Source organism: Amblyomma mixtum, chromosome 2 (genome assembly GCF_055824585.1).
Source record: "Amblyomma mixtum isolate Tamu chromosome 2, ASM5582458v1, whole genome shotgun sequence".
NCBI lineage: Eukaryota > Metazoa > Arthropoda > Arachnida > Ixodida > Ixodidae > Amblyomma > Amblyomma mixtum.
This window is the reverse complement of record NC_143013.1, coordinates 166,477,684-166,484,522: the sequence shown is the minus strand read 5'-3', so window position 1 is coordinate 166,484,522 and position 6,839 is coordinate 166,477,684. Positions and strand designations below refer to the sequence as shown.

The 6,839-nt window shown below is 44.5% G+C and overlaps 1 non-coding gene across 1 annotated transcript; it reads right to left on the bottom strand.

Annotated features, from left to right (window-relative positions):
• Positions 1 to 6,380: 6,380 nt before the first annotated feature.
• On the bottom strand, positions 6,381 to 6,452 carry TRNAT-GGU (transfer RNA threonine (anticodon GGU)). Its single transcript has one exon. It is a non-coding gene; the product is annotated as a tRNA-Thr (tRNA).
• Positions 6,453 to 6,839: the final 387 nt, after the last annotated feature.

Genomic DNA, 6,839 nt, shown 5'->3' with positions numbered 1-6,839 from the left:
ACCACATGCCGCCGGTTGGATCCGGACCCACGACCTCCGAATTACGCGTCCGGTGCTCTACCGCTGAGCTGCGGCGACGGCTGTCAAATCTTCTGCTTTCGGGGGTATTTATGTTTACAAATAACCTAACTTTGACAGTGTTATCAGCGCCACCAACGTTGTTAATCGGCGGACGTAGGACGTCCTGATTTACCGCTGATATGACGTAGGACCTCATCGAACGGCGAGGGTGGAAGCTGTGTGAGAACCCTTTTATGCTACCTATGGAGTCCAGGCTGCCAGAAGCGAGGCCCTCGCTAAGCCATTAAGCAAACAAGGGAAGGGGAAAGGGGCTCGTTATAAATATGTGAGAAGCCAACAGCCACAGAAACCAAGGCACAGAGGGGATTTTTAGTAATTTTTTTAGTTTGTGCTGCTGTTCGATTTAGAATATTTCTGAATATGTTTTCGCTTAAAGCTAATTGATTAGAAAAGCAGTGGAAAAAACAACCACATGCCGCCAGTGGGATCAGAGCCCACAACCTCCGAATTACGCGTCCTGTGCTCTAACTCTGAGCTACAGCGACGGCTGTCAAATCTTCTGCTTTCCAGGGTATTTATGTTTACAATTAACCTAACTTTGAGAGTGTTCATCAGCGCCACGCACGTTCTTGAACGGCTGACGTAGCAGGTCCTTAGTTACCGCTGATATGACGTAGAACGTCATCGAACGGCGAGGGTGGAAGCTGTGTGAGATTCGTATGATGCTTCCTACGGCTTCAAAGCTGCCAGAACGGAGGCCCTCGCTAAGCAATTAAGCAAACAAGAAAAGGGGAATGAGGGCTCGTTATAAACATGAGAGATGCCAACAGCATAGAAAGAAGGGAGAGAGGGGATAATTAATTAATTTACGTATTTTGTTCTGTTCTATTTAGAATATTACTGAATATGTTCCAATACACTGTAGCGCAACAAAAGACGAGGACACAAGAGACGATAAACGAACAGCACAAGTCTCTTGTGTCCTCGTCTTTTGCTGCGCTACAGTGTATTGAAACTATGTACCAACAAGCCCAAAAAGCCACGCTATTGAATATGTTATCGCTTAAAGCTAATAGATTTGGAGCCGGCACACTCACCGACATGAGGCTTACAACGCTTTTGTTACTGCAGGCTTATTTCGCCACGGGAATCGAGCCCTTCTTCGGTCCAGCAGCTCAGGGGGCGGCGGTGACATATTCGCCGGGGCCATCGACAACAACGGCAACCCCGTGGAAATTGACCGCTATCACCACTAATCACGGATCACCGAACATCAGTATTGTCATGCTCAGCGAGGATGACAGCCTCAGCGACCAACCAATCCGCATCGACGAACAAGAATCATGTGACACCGGAAAAGCTTGCATAAGCGAGCAGCACAATGCTTTCGTGGGATTTGGAGCCGGCACACTCGCCGACATGAGGCTTACAACGCTTTTGTTACTGCAGGCTTATTTCGCCACGGGAATCGAGCCCTTATTCGGTCCAGCAGCTCAGGGGGCGGCGGTGACATAGTCGCCGGGGCCATCGTCAACAACGGCAACCCCGTGGAAATTCACCGCTATCACCACTAATCACGGATCACCGAACATCAGTATTGTCATGCTCACCGAGGATGACAGCCTCAGCGACCAACCAATCCGCATCGACGAACAAGAATTATGTGACACCGGAAAAGCTTACATAAGCGAGCAGCACAATGCTTTCGTGGGATTTGGAGCCGGCACACTCGCCGACATGAAGCTTACAACGCTTTTGTTACTGCAGGTTAGTGCTTACATTCCCTTGCATGTTTCCAAACCGATATGTGCGGTGCCGGCTCCTCCCATTATGGCTTGTACTTCTGCTTGCTACCAGAGATTAACATGTGGCATATCGCGACCGAAATGTTTTCATTGGTTTGCGAATCGTGTACTGTATTTAGTTTTATTGTTGTTACTTGCCGGTGATGTGGAGGTCAACCCTGGCCCTCTTATAAACCCTGAAATGGAATTACTGAAAGAGCTGCAGAAAGGTCAGGAAACCTTGATAAATAAATTGAACGCAATTGAAACCAGGTTTTTCACACAAGAGGCTGCGATTAAAGAAGTAAATGACAAACTTAGTTTAGCTCAGCAACAGATTGAGGATATTGGCAAAGCATTAACTCACCAGGCTGATACAATTAAACACCTTACTCAACGAGTGAAAGCCTTGCAAAGTAAGACAGTCAACCTTGAAGATAGAAGCCGTAGGCAAAACCTGATCTTCTACGGTATAGACGATAATAACCCCTCTGAGACGTGGGAGGAATCAGAGAACCTCATAAAAGATCTTTGCAAGACTAAGCTACAGATCGAACCAAAATATATCGAAAGAGCCCATCGTGTCGGCCGGTACAATGAAATGGGAAAACGACCACTTATTGTCAGATTTGCTTCGCAAAAAGAGCAGCAGAACATCATGATAAATGCTAAAAAGTTCAAAAATACTCCGTATAGCGTAGGCCAGGACTATTCACCGGAAACCCGCAAAGTGCGAAATCAACTATAGGAATATGGTAAAGCAAAAGCGACTGACAAAATAAGGTCAAGCTCAACCATGACAAGCTTATAATTAACGACAGGGCTTTTGTATGGGATGCAGAAAAGGAAGAGGTTGTGCCGATCAAAAGAACATGACACCGTAACGAAAACCACAGATGTGTACGCCGGGGCCTTGTTGCGCTAATTGTTAACTGTCGCAGCGTAGTGAACAAGACAGACGAATTGGCTGCACTTATCGACTCCGCAAAGGCTGACATTATTTTTAGGACAGAATCTTGGCTGAAGCCAGATATAGCTGACAGTGAGGTATTCCCGAAGGAATTTGCTGTTTATCGAAAAGATAGGCAAAGCCTGGGCGGAGGTGTCTTCTTGCTTGTTCGCACTGATCTGTCGTCATCAGCGTTAAATCTTGGCCACGACGACATTGAGTCTGTCTGGTGCGGGTAGCCTTCCCTGATTCCATTTCGCTAACGGTTGGAGTAGTTTATCGCCCACCAAATTCGGACTTAAAAACATTACAACAGTTGCGTGACATAATTTCTGAGGCTTCCGCTCAGACTTTGCTGCTCGGGGGAGACTTCAATCTGCCCGATTTGCTTTGGCACGATGGCTCATGCGCAAGTGGAACTCGCGGTCGTATTGACTTTGAAATGAAAAGTATAGCTGATACGTTTGGGCTGCTACAACATGTAGGTAGGCCAACTAGCGATAAACATATTTTAGATCTACTGTTTTGCAATTCACCAAATCTTGTGACTGTGAACGTGATTCCGGGCATAAGTGACCACCTTGCTGTCATGGCGAATGTAAACTCAGAAGTGTACCGCCGGAAAACATGTGCTGAAAGGACGGTATATTTTTTTGAAAAAGGTGACTTTCCCAGGATGTCTGAAAAGCTTTTTGATCGCTTGCCTATATTTGAGTGCTTGGCGGAAGAATGTGATGTGCATGAGTTGTGGTTAATGTTTAAAAATATATTACTCGAGCTCACAGATATGTTTGTACCAAACACCAAATCATCAAGGCTTAAGAAAAGAAGGAAACAATGGGTGACAGGACAAATCATGTCGCTTATTAGGAGGAGAAAGCGTGCACTTCGTGCATTCAAAAAAACTAAATCAGTTCCTCACTTTACAAAACTTTCTGAACTAACCAGTGAATACAAAGTGAGTATAAAAAAGGCAAAGGACGATTACTTTTCCAGCTCAGCGAAAACATGAAAGAAAACCCCAAATTATTTTGGAAGTAAATTAGGGAATGCGGGCCTGAATCACTAGGAATCAGTGAATTAGTTTATAATGGTCAGGTCCTCTCCGACGACGAAGACAAGGCAATGTGTCTTAATGACTACTTTCAATCTGCATATTTACCGATACACGACTTAAACACTGTACCGCCTGCCAGCAATGTCCCTCCAATGCAGTCAGTAGAAATTAGTGTAGGTGGTATTCAGAGGCTGTTAGAAAATGTTGACGAAAGTAAAGCTATTGGGCCTGATGGTTTTCACCACGTATTCTTAAAAGGTGCTCGGTATCGATTTCACGCTATCTCTATTTGATTTACCACAAATCGTTGGCAACAGACAATTTACCTGATGACTGCAAAATTGCTCACGTGGTTCCTGCTCACAAGGGTGGTCCCAAAAAAAAAGTTGGTAATTATAGATCCATATCACTAAGATCAATAGCATGTAAGATTCTTGAACATATCCTATATACAGAGGTAATGAGACACATAGCTCAAAGCAAATTGTTAATTGAAGAACCGCATGGGTTTCGCAAGGGGTTGTCTTGCACGACCCAGTTGGTCGAGTTTTATCACGACTTAGCATCAGGTGTTGACGCGGGGGGAGACATTGACTGTGCTTTTTTAGATTTTCACAAGGCTTTTGATACAGTGTCACACTCACTCCTTGTTAACAAGCTTCATTTATTAAATATTCACTCTACTGCACTTAAATGGATTCAAGATTATTTGTTTCAGCGGCGACAATGTGTTGTTTTAAATGGGAAACGTTCAGGCTACGTTTAATGTTACATCGGGCGTTCCGCAAGGCTCGGTTTTGGGACCACTTTTGTTCTTGGTTTATGTAAACGACATTTCTGATGGAATTTCATCTTCTGTGCGGTTATTTGCTGATGACTGCGTTGTGTACAGAAAAATTGTTACTGACAACGATATTTCATGCTTACAAACAGACCTAACAAGAATTGAATCATGGTGTTCCACTTGGAAAATGATTTTAAATGTCAAAAAGTGGATTCATGTTTGTTTATACTAGAAAGAAAAAACCAACTGATTCCCGATACATGATTAACAACGAACTAATACGTAAAGAGGCAGTGAATAAGTATTTAGGCATAACACTGTCATCTCATTTTTCCTGGAACGCGCACATTGATGACTTGGTGCGCAGCGCAAGTAGAGCACTGAATTTTATAGAACGCAACTTGCGATGTTCGCATGTCAATTTAAAAAGCTGATCTGAGTTGCGTCAGACCTATTTTGGGGTATGGCTGTGCGGTTTGGGACCCTTAGAACAAGACGCTCACTGAGCACATTGAACGAATCCAAAACCGTGCAGCCAGGTTTGTCTTAGGACGATTCCGAAGGCGGTTTAGCGTAAGTGCCATGAAGAATGAGCTCAACTGGGAACTACTTGCCTCTCGCCGAAGGAAACTAGGACTTGAACTCTTATACACAATATTTCATAATAAAACCGGTATCAATAGAGAAACCTATCTGAAAGAGCCTCATTATGTTTCCAGGCGCATAGACCACAGTCTCAAAATTCGTGAGTATCACTCAAGGACTGGCACATACGCAAAGTCCTTTTTTGTTAAAACAATTGGCGAATGGAATCGACTCAGTGAAATACAGGTGTGCTGTACTCATGAGGATGTATTTTTTTCAATGCTGTAACCCCCCTGCTGTAACGCCTATGGGCGCTGCGGGGTAACCTCTGAATAAAGAATAAAGAAAAGCAAAAGAAAAAAGAACCACATGCCGCCGGTGGGATCCGAACCCACGCTCTCCGAATTACGCGTCCGGTGCTCTACCACTGAGCTACAACGACGGCTATCAAATACTCTGCTTTCGGGGATATATTATGTTGCCTATGGCGTCAAAGCTGCCAGAACCGAGGCCCTCGCAAAGCAATTAAGCAAACAAGGGAAGGGGTAGAGGGCTCGTTATAAATATGAGAGAAGCCAATACCCACACAAAAAAGGGAGAGAGGGGATTTTTAATTCATTTTTTTATTTTGTCCGATTCGATTTAGAGTATTACGGAATATGTTATCGCTTAAAGCTAATTGATCAGAAAGGCAGAAGAAAAACAACCACTTGCCGCCAGTGGGATCCGCACCCACGCTCTCCTAATTACGCATCCGGTGCTCTACCGCTGATTTACGGCGACGGCTGTCAAATCTTCTGCTTTCGGGGGAATTTATCTTTACAAATAACCTAACTTTGAGAGAGTTCTTCAGCGCCACCCCCGTTCTTAAGCGGCGGGCGCAGCACGTCTTGAGTTACCGCTGATATGACGTAGAACCTCATCGAACAGCGAGGGTGGAAGCTGTGTGAGAACCCTCTTATGCTACCTATGGCGTCAAGGCTGCCAGAACCGAGGCCCTCACTAAGCAACTAAGCAAGCAAGGGAAGGGGTATGAGGGGCTCGTTATAAATATGACAGAAGCCAACAGCCAAAGAAACCAAGGGACAGAGGTGATTTTTAATTAATTTATTTATTTTGTCCTGTTTGATTTAGAATATTACTGAATATGTTATCGCTTAAAGCTAATTGATTTGAAAAGCAGAAGAAAAAACAAACACATGTCGCCGGTGGGATTCGAACCCACGCTCTCCGAATTACCCGTCCAGTGCTCTACCGTTGAGCTACGGCGACGGCTGTCAAATCTTCTGCTTTCGGGAGTATTTATGTTTACAAAACCTAACCTTGAGAGTATTCATCAGCGCCACCCAGTTCTTAAGCGGTGGTTGTAGCACGTGCTGAGTTACCGCTGATATGACGTAGAACGTCATCGAACGGCGCGGGTGGAAGCTGTGTGAGAACCCTCTTATGCTTCCTATGGCATCAAAGCTGCCATAACCGAGGCCCTGGCAGAGCAATTAAGCATACAAGGAAAGGAGAATGAGGGGCTCGTTATAAATATGAGAGAAGCCAACAGCCACAGCAACCAAGGGACAGTAGGGATCTTTAATTAATTTATTTATTTTGTGCTGTTCAGTTTAGAATATTGCTGAATATGTTATCGCTTAAAGCTCATTGATT